Genomic DNA, 19,364 nt, shown 5'->3' with positions numbered 1-19,364 from the left:
CAGCAAGAAAAATGAGAAACATGGGAAAGATAATGCCTCAGAAACAACTCTCACCGATATGAATGGAGGTAAGGGGATAAATGCTTTCACCTTCTTTGCCCCTCAATATGGGCAACTCTTGATATCTCTAAAAATTGCCCAGCAAGACTGAGCTCCAGCTGTCCACAGAAGTAAACTGGCTTGAAGTCACACCTATTACTCACTTCCCACCCATGTTGAGTGGGCCCACCTCCTAAACCCTTAACTTGCACTCAAATTCTTGTCTCAGTCTCCTAGCGGGGGAGCCAATCCAAGGCATTTATCAGCTCTTCCCATGCATAACACTGTGCTGTACAAGATAAGGTCTTTGCCCTCAAGGAGCAGGCTTGATCAGCTAATTGAAGAGTGAATGTCAAATGCGTGTTACTATCTGTAACATACTCATGTCTGCCATAGGACATAAGGGAATCTTGATGTCTAAATATTCAGTTAGCTCAAGAAAGCACAGGATATTCCCTTCATCACCCTTCACTAGATTCCCCATATTTCTCAGTTATAATACTCTTCTTCTTCATTTCCACAGTCATGTTGAGGACTCTAACCTCCCTGCTACCTCAGTCGTGGATCTGGGACAAAGGGCTTCCAAGCCCTATACCCAGCTGTAAAAATCCTCCCTCCCACAGCTACCACTCTGACCACATCATGGCCCTGTGGGTGACCCTATAACAACACCCAGCTGCCTCAGAAGTTCAATTAGAGCCCTCATCAGGGGGCAGCCCCTGTGGCACAGCGGTTTAGTGCTACCTGCAGCCCGGGGTGTGATCCTGGAGACCTGGGATCCTGAGTCCCACGTCGGGATTACTGCGTGGAGCCTGCTTCTCCCTCTGCCTGTGTCTCTGCCTCTGTCTCTCTCTCTGAATAAATAAATAGATCTTTAAAAAAAAAAAAAAAAAAAAAGCCCTCATCAGGGATTTAGGCTGCTATTTAAATATCCTCTCTCTTCACCCATTGTCTCCATTTTTCTGCCCAAAACAGGCTACATTTTGCATCTTCTTGCTTCTCCCTGGAATTGAACTATTTGCCCCATTCTGCATTTACTTATTTCTTTTCTTCAAAAGAACTGTCAAATGCCTCTTCTTTAGGTCATTTCTTATTCTTTTGGGATCCTACGAAGGAATCCTCTCTCATGAAATCTAAGTTAACCATTCTCAACTCTATTATCCAAAGTACCTAAAATCCTCCCAAAATTCTAACATGTTAAGAATATGTTTTATACACTGATAAAATACTCTCACAAAATATTTGTGAAGTTGTAATTGGACGATGTATATAAAAGTTCTTCGTAAATGATAAAGCATAGTACTATTATAAATATGATTCCTTGTTTTGCTCCTACTTCTTTGTTTTGTGATGGAAAGGATTGTGTTCTCTTCTTTTGTCTTTTGGACATTTAAATTGAATACTTTCTTAAGTCAGGAGCTAAGTCTATTTCTCTTTTGATTTTCTCTACCTCTATATAGGTGCTCAGCATCTGAGAATATGTGCGAAAATGTTAATGATTGACCATCCTGTTGCTCATGAACACCATCTCTGGTGACTAAGAAGTGCACTTCAAATTTTATTTTCTGAAGGTGGCTGCATACATACACAGATACACTATGCACATATGTATATATACATATCATACACTCTTTTCATTGTATGAAAAGTTCTTCCCACTGAGAGGCAAAGTTTATTCTCCTCACCTGATTAACAGGTTTTAATTGCTTTATTAATAGAATGTGGGGAAAGTGATACTATAGGATTTCTGAGGCTAAGTCATAAAAGATGATATGATATGGCTTCTGCCTCTCCGATTTCCTTTGACCGTCTCTTGGATTTCCTTTTCTCTATACATATGTTTCCTGGGAATCTAGCCACCATCTTGTGAGATAGGCCCAGTTATGGCTCAACCAATAACTAATATCAACTCCCAGAAAGATGGTTTTAGTGGCTCACTTTGAGCTGTCCCAGAAATAAACCAACATGGCTAAACCTACCCAAACTGCTGATTTGAGGGTAAAAGGAAGGTTGACATTTTTTAAGTCACTACACTTCGGGCTTGTTTGTTACAGTCATAGTAACTAGAACAAAGTCAGTCAGTGCGACAAATACAGAAAAGGTACCTAATACATCTTTAGATAGGAGAGGCCAGAGCTAAAGTTCTGTGGGTGATAGTTTGGTCCATAAAAGTATGTGAGATGATCCAGAAAGAATAGGCGTCCATTTTGATGGCACAAAGCCAGAGTCACTATCCTACCTGAATCTGAGATTTAACTCAGAATCTAACCCTTTGCCACAGTCAGAGCCATTCCTGGGATCAATCTCTTCCCTTTTAGAGATGCAGAATGTGTATTAACTAAGAATACATAGTAAATTCAGAAATTATTGACTATCATGGAACATACAGGAGATCTTCCATCCTAGGACCACTGTGATTCCTTATCTGGTATCATGAATTTGCCTTTGCCCATTTGGATATGATCCAGGAATTTCACCTCTAAGCTCTTATACCTAAATTTCACATGACTGCCCTGTAGGTGCTATGAATCAGATGGGCAGGACTGCCAGGATAAAAGTCTCAACCAAGGCCAGATAAAGCAAATAAATCTAGTCACCAACTATATTCCACAACCATGCATCTCATTCACTAAAAGTTCAAAGACTTTGGTGGCAACATCAAATACCAAATGGATTAATTTGAGAAATGGAGACCAAAACCATGGCAGAGTTTTTACAGGAACCCAGGGAACGTTGGCAGCAGGCTAGGTTCCTTTAAGGGGACATGGCCTATTGTTTAGGGCTAAAATCAAAGAAGTTAGTCAATTGTGCCCACCCTTCCAGTTTGACTCATGCTTCTAAAGATACAGTACAGTATGGAACAGAGGTTCTCAAAGAATAGTCTTTAAACCAGCAAAACCAGCATCATTTGGGAACTTGTTAGAAATGCAAATTATTGACCCCTACCCCAAATCAACTTAATTAGCAACTCTGAGAATGAGTCCCCTCAATCTGTGGTTTAATGAACCCTCCAGGTGATTCTGATACCTGCTAAAGTTTGAGAACCATTGGCTCACCAAGACTGAACCTAGACTCAAGCATACTATGGGATCTTTGGTAGGTGAAACACATCTCCTGCCCTTGGTTTCCTCATCTATGAAAAAGGGGATAACAATAAAACCATCAGGGGAGTGGTGACACCAGAGGAGTCATACCAGCTGCCTGTTGTGTGGATTAAACAAAACAATGTTTGAAAAGAACCTAGTGCCTCATTTCTCACAGTAAATGGCTTCACAGTAAATGTCCATTCCTTTTCCACTCTCCCCTTTTCCCTAAGACTAGAAGATTACAGGTCAGTGAAGCCTTTAATTCCAAGGACATAGCTCTGATTTAAACTAGGAGAGGATTGTGCTTTGTACCATGGACTTTTCAAGAAGGAATTCCTGGCAGATCAGACTAAAAGATACAAGCAGGCAAAGGTATTGATACCCTCCAGGATACTTTCCATTGCTGGATAAATCTTTGGCCATATTGAGTCCTTCTAGTTCAAGTTAGTGCCTAACTTTCCACTGACTTGTTTATGATCAGGACAGATATCTGACACATCAGAGCCTCCAGGGGCCCCATGAACAATAACACACCTGAGGATAAAGCCAAATCCCTCAAAACAGTGACCTCTTTTCTCCAGCCCCAGGATGGTACTTCTTTTGACTTTCTCATCATTATGTAACTTAACCACATGTCCCTGGCATCCTCGGCACTCACTTGAAGGGCTAATTGGTTTGTGTTTCCTTGTATTTCTTATGCTCAAAAGAAAGGCATCATGTCCAATGTCCCAATGTCCCAACCACAGAACAAGGCATTCTAACCTCACCATTTGTCATGGGGCAAGCAACCAAATGTCACCTCAGTAAATAGTAATGGAAATAAATTGACTAAAGAAACCAAAAAACCCATGGGACATATGGAATTACACTACACTTTGTGAACAATGGGGTGATAATGGTAATGACCTACGTCTGAGGAGAGTTTTTCAGAGAATTGAAAACATTTTACAATTAAGTGCCATGTTGGTGCTAAATTTATTAGGGAGTAATTGGACACAGCCTTTGCAAAACTCAGACTGGACAGTACCACCCCTACCCAGTGGGACAATATTCTTTCCACCACTACCAAATAAGCTTCTCCCAGCATTCTCCACCAACAGAAAAACAGAGCAGCTTTGAATCTGAGCGCTGGTGAGTCACATCGAGGTTATCTCAAAAACACTACAACTAAAAATATATCTATCTTTCCACAACACACAGAAATAATCCACATCCAAAGATTTATATTTTTTAGAATAACAATGGTTTCAGCAGGAGTGCTCTATCATACAGCGAAGTTCAAGCATCCTTTTCCAATATATTCGAATCTCAATGCCAAGGGCACTGAATTCAACTCTGTCTTTGATCCTAAAGAATGCTTATAGGAAACACAAATAAGTGGTACAAAAGGTCCATAAGAATGGAAAACATGTAATTTCATTATGGTATGATATGAGAATGATAGAATATCGACATGACAATGAAACAAAAGAGAAGATTCCATCATCCCTGGCTTAGAACTCATTTAACAAGTAAAATCTAGATAAAAACAGAATTACTTACAGAGCTCCAAGAAATGAAAGAAAATCACTCATGCAACACATTTTGTTTTTATGCATCTAACTAGTTAAATTTGGTAATTTGTATTTGAAAACTAACTGAGAAATACACCTGCAGACTTCCAACTTAACATTGCACCTGGATAATAGCTCTGGACACACCACCTTCCCACAAAAATACCTATGAAGACCCAGAAGATGAAACATCACAGCAATAAGAAAACTGTGATTTGCAATCAAACTCTTATCAGAATCTTAAGGAAATTCTACTACTTAAGAAGCAGATCAAACCAGATTGGAAACCCATTTTGTGACTCACCATTTCTGTGCCTGATTGAAAATATTCCCCCATTGTCCACCAAGATTCAGGAATTCAACATCTGTGTCAATGACGAAATTGGACAGCTGCCTTTCCACCATGAGGTGCCTGTGTTCAAAGAGATCAGTGTGCAATTTCATACCCTCCACTCCAATCAACGCCTCTTTAGACCTGTATTCAATGACAGAATAGTAATATTAATAATGATAACAGCAGCTAATATATAAAATTTACAATGCACTGTGCTAAACACTTTCCAAACATTCTCTCTTTAGTGTCACAACACAAAATAATAGCAATACCATTATCTTCATTCTAGGAAATAAAGTTCAATGATAGAGAGTCATACAGCAAAGATCACAAAGCTGGTCAGAAGTAGAACTGGGATGCATACTCAGATTAGGATGTCTCAGAAAGTACCCTTTAGATTATGCCACAGCCCCTATTAGATATTTTTCAAGAAATCCAGAGAAGCTGGAAGTAATGCCTAGTATTAGAGGAGATATCATCTTTCCAGATGACATAATATAAATGGGGGAGGGCAGAGACATGGAAAGCTCTACTAGCAGTATATGCTAGTATGAGCATATACTTCTGTGCATTCCATCTTTTCAGGATGTTAAAGCCAGGAAACATGGAAGAAACAGGAGCTTCACTTCTGTGCATTCCATCTTTTCAGGATGTTAAAGCCAGGAAACATGGAAGAAACTTTCATCTCAGTCCTGAAGAGTCCCCCTGGAAATCAAATCAAGCTCAACCTCTAAGAAAGACATGTGACCAGCACCAAAGAACAAGGCCAAGAGTAGGTGAAATGTCCTTTCTCTTTGAGGATAAATCAAAAAGAAAAAAATATTAAAACATAAAGAACAAGGGGAAATTGAATAAAAAATGTGAAAGAAATCATTACAAAGATTTAGAGGATGAGCAGACTTCTGAAAAATATGTATTACAGAAATTGGAATTAGGAAAAAAATGATCTGGGATTAGGATTTACATAGAGAATAACCTGTTCTCCATGGGGCAAAAAGAGAACATCACTCACTACAAGAGAAATAATGTAGGTAAAAAGCCAGCAAAAATGATATAGGTCAGATATTAAAGACTTCAGGAAAATTAGAAAAGCAATAATGGAATGTATTGGAGGCAGTAAAGGACATAATTGCCATTGTAGAAAATTGATCAATTATAGAACAAATCCCAGTAGTTCTCCTAGAATGCAGACAAAAATTAAAACAACCAGAGAAAATATAACTGACTGGATGGCACAGTCAGTTAAACATCTGACTCTTGATTTCAGCTCAGGTCATAATCTCACAGTCATGCAATCGAGCCCTGCATCAGGGTCTATGCTCAGTGAGGAGTCTGCTTGAGATTCTCTGTCTCCCTCTCTTTCTCTCTGCCTGTCCTACTGCTCACACATGCACACACGCAGACTCTCTCTCTCTCTCTAAAATAAATAGATAAATCTTAAAGAAAAATACATAGAGATCAAACTTTAAAAGTACAGCAATTGGACGACACACAATGTCCATATCAAAGTTAAAAAAAATCTTCCTCCAGAGGAAAAAGAAAAAGAAATAAGAGTTTGTTGTTGGAACAGCTCATCAGGTTCCAAGGAAATCACTGGGGTAGGGGAAACCACCAAGGCTGACCCAATCATGTGTAACTCCTAGGTTAATGTTTTAAATATTACATATTTATAGGCAGGAAAGAAAATCAGTATACACAAAGAAATGAAAGTCTGACTGGTCTCTTACTTTTTAATACTAAATGCTAAATAACAATGAAGCAATGAGTAATACATCTTGAGGACATAGTTGTAAACCAAGCATATTATACCCTGCCAAGTCATCTTTCTGGGCAATGATACAGAAATCCAGTCTTGGAGAGGCAAGGGGTCTGGTGATATACCGTTTATCTGCCCTTTTTTTAAAATTTAGAATTCAAATTCAAATGAAGCCAAAACAGGCGAAGTCCTAAAAAACAAACAAACAAACAAAAAACTGATGAGCTGTCTTGTGGGATATCCTTCAAAGAATCTCACCTATATGTACTTGTAGAAAGCAGCCTTTCTTTCACTCTGGATGAAGCTTTTCAAAACACTTTTATACCTAGTTGTTACTCTCACTATTCAGATTTAAGAATTCTGGAAAAAGAAATCCAGAAATTCAAATAAAAATAAATACTATTACACAAAACAAAACAAAAAAAATATCCACCCATTTCCATTTAAAAAGGTTGGGGGGACAGTTTCAAGATGGTCTTTACCAGAATATTATTCCTTTTCTTTTTATTTGCCACACTTCCTTTAAAAAGCACATATTATTTAATAAAAAAAACTTATTTAAAAGAGAAAATAGCACATTCAGAATCCATCTCACTTCATCTAAGAGGATCGATATCTCTGGCTTGGCTTTGCTGGTGTTAAAGCTTTCCAAGTATCTATTTTAAAGAAGTAGGACACTGCTTCTGGCTGGTTGTGTTCTCTGCACGCTGGTGCATGAGTGGGTCTGACTGCATGACCTCTAAGGCCCCTCTTCAAAAATGCAAAGGCTCTTGTGACCCAGGAAGCTTGATCAAAGTAGGCGGCCAATCCCGTGGTGTATTTCAGAAGCTTGCTTCCTCTGATTTTTTTAAACAACTCTTTTTCTTTTCTAATTACAAATGTAGCCACGCTTCTCACAGAAAAATTTGGAAAACTCTAAGACATATAGGAGAAAATAGAAATTCTCCCATACTCTCATGATTCAGAGTCATGATTTCTCATTTCCAAAATTGTTGGGAAGCAAGTCATTTAAAGGCAGGACACCAGTCTCAAGGGGCAGCCATGGTTTCCATGGCACCCCTTTGGAAAGGAAACAAGGGACTCTGCAAGCTGGCACACCAGGGCTCCTCATCTGAGCTGACCACAAGCTCCAAGTTCCAACACAATCTCCAAGATAACATCCTTGGAAGCACTCTATAAGCTCTCAAGGATCATGCAAATGGCATGCGTAATTATTCTCAGGAGCAAATGGGTTGGTGTCTTGGTATTGTCATGATTGCACAAAGAGGCATTGGTTTCCAAGGAACATTTTCTAAATTTTCTGTCGTTGGAGGTGTTGCTGCCATTCAGCTTCTCTTTGTGGTGGCAGGCTGCTCCCTGGCATTTCATCTCCCACAAGGATCTGGCAAGGCCTGTGGTTGATCCTGGCAGACACACACCTCGTCTCAGGAAATCGCTGCTCTGTTCACAGCTCGGCACACTTACGTATGGTGCTCAGATCTGTTTTGACCCCAAAAAAGAATACCACTTCAAATGCTGCATTTTACAGCACACCACAGGCAACAGAATTTGCCTCCCGGAAGAATGCAGCACGAGCCCAGCATTACTGCAAGCATATGCATCAATGCATACATCATTTGCACTCTTGGGCTGTGACTATTAGAGCCTCTCAAGAAAAGGCCAAGGAGGAAAAGTTGTGAGTCGTCAGGACGTACGGCTGCAGGGTGTACAAATCCCCCTCACCTTAGACTCCCTGTCCGTCCGATAAAGCTCTGGGCCATCTTTATTCTGGAAACACTCTCTTCTGTAGCCTTTCCTGACACCCTTCCCTCCCATTTCCAGCCTCCTCCCCGGTCATCCTTGCATGCTCCTTTTCTGCTCAACCTTCAAATGTTGGCATATCTCGACAGCTTCCAGGGAGCCAGGCTCTCATCTGGTGGTTTACTTCTGTATCCTCAGCGCTGAGAATCGCGTGTGGCACTTAACAGATGCTCACCAAGTATTTGTGAGTGAATACATTGCTGACAAACTCTCTATTTCCTTACCACCACATTTCCACAGACTTCTAAACAATTCAGTCTCGTGCCCAGAGCCACCCACCGATAAGATTCACGGATCCACCTGCAACTTCAGAGCCAAGGCTCCTGTTCCCTTTATGAGGCTGCCGACAGCTGTGTGGTCCATGAATCGCCTCCCTCCGAATTGACTCCCAACAAGACACCCACCTCCTTATTCTTCCAAGCCCTTTGCCCCCAAAAGAATTATGGCGTTTTGTCACTAGTATTTTCCCAACCCTAATCAAAATGAGGTCATATCCATCCCAGATACTTTGGCCTGCTGGGAAATTCCCTAAACAGTGCTCCTCTGCTGGAAAAGTCCAAAACAACTTTCTTTAGGGGGCGCCTGAGTGGCTCAGTTGGTTGATCATCCAAATCTCGATTTTGACTCAGGTCATGTTCTCAAGGTCCTGAGATTGAGCCCTGCGTCTCTCTTCCTCTTCCTCTGCCCCTCCCCTACCACCCATGCTCTCTCTCTCAAAAACAAAAACAAAAACTTTCTGCAGGACTGGGTTATGTAAAATTGCTTATTTCAGAACCCATTATCACCTGGGGACAAACCAGGTCATTTCCTAAGCTTCTGGCTTCTCCTTTGCAGGGAGGGAATAATGTAGAAAGGATTAGATACGTTAGTGCACCAGAGTCTAGAACAGTGCCTGGGATACAAGAGGGATACAGGGAACCACACAAAACAGGGCTGATGCAGGAGTCACCACCAGGAAAGGAGGGCTTGGAACTTCAGCCTTCATGAAGGTTGACAATGACTCGGCAGCCGAGGAGTGAAGGCATAGAGTGGGGAGGACAGTTTGGGCCCAGTCACCCTCCTGCTTCTGTCCTCCCACCCAGAGCAGTGCTGAGAGAAAACCCCAGCTTGCACACGGCCAGGGTTCAGAGGGCCAGGCCTTGGGGGAAAGCACTTGCCAGAACCTGGTACTACCTATTAAAGTTCTGCACCCTGGGGACGCCTGGGTGGCTCAATGGTTGAGCATCTGCCTTCAGCTCAGGGCGTGATCCTGGGGTCTGGGGATCGAGTCCCGCATTGGGCTTCCTGCAGGGAGCCTGCTTCTCCCTCTGCCTATGTCTCTGCCTCTCTCTCTCTGTGTGTCTCATGAATAAATAAATAAAATCTTTAAAAAATAAAATATGATAAATAAAAATAATAAAATTCTGCACTGCGTTGTGAGACACATCCCAGTTCTGGCCTTTCCCAGTGGGCACCCACCTCAGGGAACAGCACTGAAGATGGAGAGGGTCCCACACCCCTCACACCCAGCACCCCGCCCCCCGTGCCATCAGCATCTGGGGGCTACAGACCAAGACTCACATAGCACCGGGCAGAGCACTGATGCCACCTTCTATCCAAACCACCAACCTGATGCCGTTTTATACCAATTAACATTTTACTACCGCTGTGCAGCGTGAGAACCTGTCCTGCATTTCAGATCTCTCAAGAGGGCTAAAAAGAAGGAAATACGCTACCCCAGCAATAACCCACAGATCTAGTTGCCTAGGAAATACGCAAACGAGGACACCTGGCTTGGGCGCTACACCTGAATGAAGGTAATTGTCCAGATCACAACAGTCCTTAACATTAATGACTAAGGTCTATCAGCAAGAGAAGAAAACTCTGGTAGAAGCGCATAGATCCCAGCCAAGTAACCCATGAGCTATTCTATGGGGAAATGAGGCAGAGAAACCCTCCTCTTCTATCCCATTTCCTGTGTGTGTGTGTGTGTGTTTAATGAACAAGATTATCCTTAAAAGCACAAATTGTGTGGAATTTGAATATCAGATATGCTTAAATTGGAAGCAATCGTAGGCATTGTGGAGGCTTAACACCTTTAGTTTCGGGTTGAGGAAACTGAGTCCCAGAAAGAGTGTGTTTCTATTCCAGCCTGAGGGCTCACAGATGAGCCCTGGTGAGAACCCAGGACTTTCCCACCTTCGTGAACTTTTCCCATCCACTTATCACTCCTCTAGTGCTCACTGAAGAGTTCTGGAACATTCTTCCTTACATACATTGATTATTCTAAATGGAAACCACTTACCATAAATAAAAGGCAACACAAACAGGAATGAAATTAAGGTGAAACAATGATAAATTCTAAGTAAAAAGGCTCTGAGATCTCTTCTATTTAATTAGTGATATTACCAAGCAAAATGTCTTCATAGTACAAGTATCGCTGAAAGAAAATTGAGAAAGCAAAGGTTTTCTCAACATGTGACTTGATGCCATTAGTGTTGTATTTGTGTATCAGGTGCCATGTGGTTTCATTCTGGAAAGCCCCACGCTACCCTCTATTACCAGCCAAGAAGCTCACCTCCGCCAGGCAACCCACCGGAATCCCACTTGTCAGGGAAGGGAGCATTACTTTCTTGGTGACTGCATACTCTGCCCCATTGCCTTATTTTAGAAATTGAAAACCACTCTTGAAGTTTTGAGGAGAATCATTGAGAATGTGCTCGGGGAGGTAAGAAGACCTGAGAAAAGGAAACCCACTAACAGTTTACAAAATAAAAACTGATTCTCTAATTCTAACCACTGAATCAAGATTCAGATTCTTGTAAAAGAAACAAACCTTTAATGGCAAATACTCAACACTCTACTGTCAGGCAAGTCGTATGCTTTATCTCACCTAATCTCACGGCAATCTTAAAAGGCAGGCTCTAAAGGCTCTATCTCACACGGGAGCAAAGTGAAGCTCAGAGAGGTTAGGTATCTTGCCTCACATCACACAGCTAATAATAACAGGATTCAAATCCAGATCTCTCGTGCCAACTCTGGCTACACATTATAATCAGCTGGGAGTTTTTACAATGATCAGTGTCAGGGCCTAACTCACACCGGTTCTTATTAGTCTGATGTGGATGTCTGTCACTGTATTTATTTTTAAGCTTCCTAGGAAATTCCAGTGCACCCCTTGTGTTAAGAAACTCTGGCTTCTTAGGGTACCTGGGTGGCTCAGCGGTTGGGCATCTGCCTTGGGCTCAGGTCGTGATCCTGGGGGCCTGGGATCGAGTCCTGCATCAGGCTTCCTGCATGGAGCCTGCTTCTCCCCCTGCCTGTGTCTCTGCCTCTCAGGATCTCTCATGAATAAATAAATAAAATCCTTAAAAAAGAGAGAGAGAAATTCTAGCTTCTTACAGTTACCTTTACTTTATTTGCTGTAATTCCCCCATCATTTTGTCAATTGCTAGTAAAATGTGCTTTCCTCTATTTCCTTTCTAATTTCCTAGTGAAATTTCAGTAAGCAAGAGAGACCAAATCTAAAAGAAAAGGGCCACTGCCCCATGGTGGGGAAGCCTCAGGCTGAGAGCAGGGAGTTCTGCTCTGATTTGGCTGGGACCCTGAGCAATGCGCTCCACCTTGGTTTCCTCATCTGCGATGTGATGGGCCTGGAGGTGGTGATTATAAGCCAGCTTCCAGCTCGGACTCCCTGTGATGGAGTTCCCAGTGCTCAGAGCCAGCCGCAGCCCCTGCGGATGCACAGCTCCTCTGCCTTTCCAAGCCACTTGCTTTCTTCCTCCCTCTGATCCATTTCTATTTAACGAGCTTTGGCCTGAGTGTACCCTGCCTCTCTCCCAGTCCTCTTGGCCTGTGCCTGGGTCCCTAGGTTCTTTTTCACTCTGGGAACAGTTTTTCATTACTAATTTGTTTCTACCCTTTTACCCAACTCCACTTTGCTGCAGGCTATGGGGACTTTTTAAATATACCCAAGTGTCCTCCCATGGATCCTAATCAAGCAAAATCATTTTCTAAAATTCTTCCCAAAGTGGAGGCCAAGGCCCAGAGGGCTAGGGTAGGGAGAAACGAGCACAGAAAAGAGGCAAGTCATTAAGTTCGTTCCAGGATAAATGTCATTATCAGATTCACCCCAAGATCAGGGAAGTTAAAATTCAAATGTGTGCATATGCAAATACACACACATACACACATACACGTATCTCCAAATTCTAAAATACTTTCAAGATTCTGTTCTGAATCCATTTCCCTCTATAAATTATTTAACACAGAAGAATACTTTTCAGAATATGAATCGCTTCACTCCACAGAATTATTTTACCTATTTCTGTTTGTGCATTTTGTTAGTTTGTTTCTTAGACCCATGAGCCTCAGGATACATCACCAGAAAGCAATTTAGAGAAAGTTAAAACACGGGTTAACACTTGCCCCCATGCTATGTTGTACCTAAATCAGAAGGTGTCTGGAATAAGCAGAGTCCCAAAAGTCTGAGCCAACACCAAGGGCTGGTGTGAACCGTGGGTCCCCCCTTACCGAGGAGCCCTCGTAGCTAACATGCTCCTCGTCTCAGCGCAGGTTGCTTTCGTCACTGGCCCCAAATCCTCCTTACCTGCACAAGGCCTTGGAGAATTTGTGACATTAAATCTGAGCCTGATTATCCCACTACGACACTCAGGATTTTTAAGGGCACAGCAGACTCCATGAAGCGTTTGAACAGCTCCATGTCCCACAGTTAGGAAGAACAATTTCCAGGCTGTACCAGGACGGAGTATGGGGAGCATCCGACAGACAGTTCTTCTGAAGGAAACAATTCTGTTGATTGGAACAGTATTTTGCAAATGACTATTTAGTTTTCATGGGTTGCAGCTTTTTAAAAATCTCCTAACATCAGTTTTACATTTATCCTTGTTGTTGTTGCTTTTTTTAAGTGGAACTAATAATCAAGGCTTTTAGGGCAAGCTTATTGTTTTGGATACAACTGTTCCTCATCCAACTCTACACGACTACCTTCCCACTATTAGGTGGGAAGAAACATTCTCAGTTCCCTTCATTATTCGTCCTTTGTCATAAAACCATTGGTGTGTTTTTGATTTCCAGAGAGAAAGAGGAGTGTGTTTATGAGTTCGCCTTTATTTTTAGACTGCCTTCTTCGATTCTTCTCTAGCAGTGTATATTGTTACAGCAATCTCAAGTTCTAATTTATTTATTGTTAAAATGCTAATTATGCATTTGCTTTGTTTTTATTGAAACTAAGTACAAAGTTAACTAAGAACATTTCTGAATGCCCTATTGATGTAAAATTGAGTTCAAATATCAAATCAAGTCTTGACAGACAGTGAGGCAGAGGCCCTGTGGGGATTTCAGAACCACGGAGTCACTTCAGATGAGGCCGTTAGTCATTTGAAGGATGAAGCATCTAACTCATTCTGATGGCTACTTTTAATTTTAAAAAGCATATGGGCCACCGGGAGGGTACGAGTCCCTCCATTACATTCCATCATCATATGGACAACTGCAAACAGTGTCATCCGAGAAAGCACAGGAAGTCTCCAGTTTCCTCCATGAGTGTGATGGGAGTGGCCCCTAAGGATCCTATAGGACCCATCCCACCAGCCCTCTGCTACCAAAAGGTCACCAATGCCTCCCAATGTTGGAACTCAATGGAACTTGGGGACCATGATTCCCATCTTACACTTGAGGAAATGGAGCCCTAGGATGGAACTCAGTCTTAAACAATTAGCAAGTTAACAACACAGCCATTAGTCCCCAAACCTGGCCTCTTGCCCCTCAAAAGAGTGCTTTCCCCAAAGCAAGTCCAAAGTCTTTAACACCAGAGAGCCCTCCATTCTGTTCCTTTAGGCTCTGACATAGCCAAGGAGACTTGTGCTTAAACACATGCAGAGCTCTGCACTAAGTGTTCTGCCCATATTATCTCATGTAATTCTCATAACAACACTGTGAGTAGGGATTATTACACATAATTCAACTGCAAAGCAGAAAGTTAAGTAACTTGCCCAAGGTCATACAGCTAGGAAGGACCAAATCCAAAATTCAGTCTGGGGAGCTTTGTCTCCATAGCTCATGATCCAACCCACTTCTTATCACTGCTTCTCTCAACTCTTCAAAGCCAAATACCATCACATCCCACAATCTGCACAGACACTGCCCGTGACCTTCTTCCCTGATCACAGAATTCTGACAATGAATTCAGGTAGTAAGCGGGTATCACTAGATCTCAAGAAAGGCGGGTCTCTCCCCAGCACCATGAAGTAAGTAGTAATTGATCTAACAACTCATGGTGATCCCATTCCCCTGCCCCTGTGGCTATGTAGGGCTGTTGTGTGATACTGTTTTGAACAGTGAGAAGAGAATGTGAGATTTTTCCAGCCTCTTCTCACTGTCCAAAAATAAAGAGCTTCTGAGGATAAGATCCTTAGCCTCTATCTGGCCTTCAGTTTCTGCTTAGGATGCTGGCATGAGCCCATGATGCCTGGAGATGCAGCAGCCACACTGCAAACATGAGGTGATAACCATGAGGACAGAAAACAAATATACTGAGGATGGAGGAACAAGATGTAGAAAAAGCCTGGCTCCTAGACGTTGAAGACATTGCTGATCCATTGTACCAACTGAAAAGTACCTACCTCCACATTCCTCATTATTTCAAAGACTTCAGTGTCCATTTCCTCGACCACCATTGATCAGACTTTCTGTTCCTGGAAGTCAGAAGCATTCCTCACTGATATGAGCTGTTAGCTCTGAGGTGTGTGATTTGAGGGAGCTGCCCAACCCCATGCTGAGCCTCATCTTCTTTGTGAAATGTATACTACCTGGAATCCATACCAAGATTTTACAAGGGTTTTATTTTTTTAATTTTTTTTTTAAGATTTTATTTATTCGTTCACAAGAGAGGCAGAGACACAGGCAGAGGGTGTGTGTTAGCTCTGAGGTGTGTGATTTGAGGGAGCTGCCCAATCCCATGCTGAGCCTCATCTTCTTTGTGAAATGTATACTACCTGGAATCCATACCAAGATTTTACAAGGGTTTTATTTTTTTAATTTTTTTTTTAAGATTTTATTTATTCGTTCACAAGAGAGTCAGAGACACAGGCAGAGGGAGAAGCAGGCTCCATACAAGGAGCCGGATTGGGACCGATCCCAGGACTCCAGGATCACACCCTGAGCCAAAGGCAGACACTCAACCGCTGAGCCATGCAGGTGTCCCAACAGTGGGTTTTATGTTTGATATCATTAAACAGAAATCTTGAAGCATCTGCCATATACTAATTTACTTTCACTTGAAATATGGGCTTTTGACCAAGCCAACAAAGAAAATAAATTCTGACTCTTTGAGGACATATATGCCACATATGTGTAGCCGGATTTTAAAAAATAATTATTTTATATCCACCATGCATTGGTAAATCACAAGATTATTCAGTACTTGATAGCAAGTTGGTAAGGATTTAAACAGAACTCAAGTCTTAGCCCTTCAAGTCAGTCTGAACCATATATACCATATATACTTCAGTCTACAGATTGCCCACAGAAAGATTTTTTGAAAGGGGACAATGCCTGAGAATCTCTACAGAGGGCCCATTCTTATAATGTTTCCCCTGAAAAATCTAGAGTTCTTGTCTTCCAATCTCCCCATCAGTGTATTCTATAACCGGTTTTAAATACATTCAGGGTTGGCACAAATTAACATTTGCTGTTTGATTCTCCTCTTTCAAGAATATACTACAGAGAAAAAAAAAAAAAAAGAATATACTACAGAAGACAACGCAATACAATACTTTAATCACACAGAACCTTGTGTTCAATCAACAAACAATGACGTGTGCAGAACATGGCACTGTGAACTTAGGAAACAAGACTCATATCTGAAAGGGTTAGGCCGTGAGGTTTGTTCTTTTTCAGTGACAAAACAAATAGAGGGGATCTTAGCATGAAGAACTTACGATATCCTCTTGTTCTTACCCAAGAATTCCATCCCCAGCCCTGGAAAGGGAAACCAGAACTGTCGATGTCCTGTTTTCTCTGCCATCCTGTCGAGAGAAGAATCCGCGTGGGCAAAGCATCTATCTCAAATACAGTAAGACAATAGCATCACTTTCCTTGAGCTCACTACTCTTCCATATGGTCTTAAAGAGAAAACAAGAAAGGATAGAATTTCCTTCCTTGTTATCTAGACCCTTCGTAGTCAGCAGACCCTTTGAGAGAAAATTAGGTAAGTAAATGAGATAGCCTGTTCCGTAAAACGCACCAGGAAGAGACTCACTGAGAAGACTGAACTTCTTAGGGCACCAGGATCTGTTTCTTATTCATTTTTGCAATGCACTTTGCATCCCCAGCACCTAGGATCATACCCAACCCAAAGCAGGCACCCCAAAGAGGTGTGTAAGAAATAAGGTAAGAAATAAATGAATAGTGTGTATGATTATTATTGGGGGCTTTATTCCTATTACTATTATGCTCTTGACCATTGTCAATATTATAAACAGGTAGATCTAACCTTCCATCTTTCATTTGGGATACTGTAAATAAAGAAACTTGGTCTCTAACCAAATGTGGTATTCTGGTCTAATTTTCAAGGTCTGCGCTACAAAAGCCTCACAAAATGTAGAGCTGTGTTTAAAATGAAATCTTATTTTAAACTTGCATTTTAAAAACCCTGGAATGAAAATCTAACTTAGGATCTCAACCTTGTCATGGAGAGAATTATTAGCCCCCTTTTTAACGTACTCCACAATGAGAACACGGGCTTGAAGACACACCACAGTGTTGGGTCCTCCTCCAAGATCCCCGCGGAACAATCCCTCAGAAGAGAGCACCTGATTTTCTGATCGGGCATTGTATTTGTCAGAAGCGATGATTGGGGTAGCACTGACAGCAATTTTATCACATCTAACATTTGTTCATTTCACACTTCGGGCTCTCTCTCGATCACAGGATTTGTTCCATTGGCATTTGTCATATCTCGGCTATCTTCTTTCACCACTCTGTAGATGGTGGCTTTTTTAGGCGACTTTTTCTGAGCTGAGGATTTTTTTTTCTAGGATGCCAATCCAATCTGGTATTTCAAAATGCCAACACCATTGGCCCTGCTGGAAACCGATTAAACAATTTCTATGCCTAACAGCTCTTTTCAAGTTGCTGAGTTTTTGATTTTCATTTCTTAAGGCTAAATTTTCACACACACAAAAATTGCCCACTCTTTGCATGCAAATGAAGCAGTTTAGAAATGGAAATTCAAGCACAGTGAGCCCTGCATTAATTTACAAATCCATGGCATATTTAAAATATTTTTTCAAATTGCTTCACACGTTTTGGGTGTGTGACACATCGCCATTTAACTTAGTCAAAGTTATTTTGCTGATAAACTTTAGATAACTCTAAAGAAGGCATCTTTGGGAGAACTTTATTATCTATTCCGTTATATTTTTTTTTTTTCATTAAAATAAAATGGGAGCAAATTGGATGAACCAGAGCTCTCTGTAGAGGCAGGACTTGGTCACCCAGGTGTGCTTTCTTAGCCTTGAGTGACTGGATGGGGAGCATGGAACCAATGTCCTTGGGAGTAGAAGTCCGTGAAGGTGCAAGTGTGTATGTCATCAACACTTTCCATTTCAACTGTTTGATTTCTGGATCCTGTAAGAAGAGAACCCAAATGTATCTTCACACCTTTGTAAAGATAAAAATAGGCAACACCGCTAGTCTTCAGCAAAGTGTATCCTAGCTTTCTGGTGTATATTTGCAAAAGAATGTACATTTGGCTCAAATAGAGCTATTGAAGGAAGAGACTTATTTTTTTTCATCCTTTTATTTTCTTATAATACTCAATGCCAGCATATTTTAGAGTCGACGTTCCTGAGATTTTTGAATTTAAAGGAGATCTTCTATTTATCTATCAGCGTAGACTGATTCCTATTCCAGTCAGACGTGAAAACTATAGTGTGCCCTACCAGGCAAGAATTATAAAGTCACAGAAAATAAAACAGTGGTATCAGTACACAGGCAGCAAAATAGTCTCCAGGCCTAAAGAGAGAGATCTGAGGAGAGCACACACATACATGGAAGAAGTGACAAGACAAATAAGTAGAAAAGGAGCAACTCTTAAGGGATGATGCTGGGACAATGGGTTAGAAATTAAAAAAAAAAATTAAGATGAAAAAGAAGAAAGAAAAGAAAACAGATCTACTCCTTACACCATTCATTAAAATCAATCCCAGATAGACGGGATTGGAAGGGAAAATTTTACAACTTTTAGAAAGAGACAGAAAAACATGTTTGACCTCAGGATACGGTAAGATTATTAAACAATTCACAAAAAGAACAAACTGTAAGGAAAAAATAGTGATTCAATCAACCACATTAACTTCCATTCATCAGAAGACACCAAAAAAAGAGTAAAAAAAAGAAAAAGAACAAGAACAAGATACAAACTGGGAGAAATTATCTGCAATACCTATAATTAACAAAATATCAATATCCAGAAAATAAAGAACTCCTATGTCAGTAAGAAAAAGTCAGACAACCCAGGAAAGGACCAACAACCCATGTGTATAAGAGATGAAGAAGCATTTCATAGATGAGACGAGATGACTATCTGTTACATCCAGGGAAATGTTCATTAGCAATGAGGAAAACGTATGATGAAACCACAAAGAGACACCATTCATTCCCATCTCGTGCCTAAAATTTTAAAGTCTAACAATATCAAATATTAGTAAGATGTAGAACAAATATACGGAATGCCAGATACCCTCATGCACTGTTGTTGAAAGTACGTTGCCACTTTGTTACTCCCACTTCGG

At 41.2% G+C, this 19,364-nt stretch overlaps 1 long non-coding RNA gene across 1 annotated transcript in view; it reads right to left on the bottom strand.

The window, feature by feature from the left end:
• LOC144280912 (uncharacterized) overlaps positions 1 to 19,364 on the bottom strand; it is a 71,496-nt gene that overhangs the window by 27,207 nt on the left and 24,925 nt on the right. The window contains exon 3 of the long non-coding RNA XR_013349350.1: positions 4,983 to 5,153. This is a non-coding gene — a long non-coding RNA (uncharacterized LOC144280912). The remainder of the gene's footprint in view (positions 1 to 4,982; positions 5,154 to 19,364) is intronic.

This window comes from Canis aureus, chromosome 1, assembly GCF_053574225.1.
Source record: "Canis aureus isolate CA01 chromosome 1, VMU_Caureus_v.1.0, whole genome shotgun sequence".
NCBI lineage: Eukaryota > Metazoa > Chordata > Mammalia > Carnivora > Canidae > Canis > Canis aureus.
Note: the sequence above shows the minus strand (reverse complement) of the source record. Positions and strands in the feature narration are given on the sequence as shown.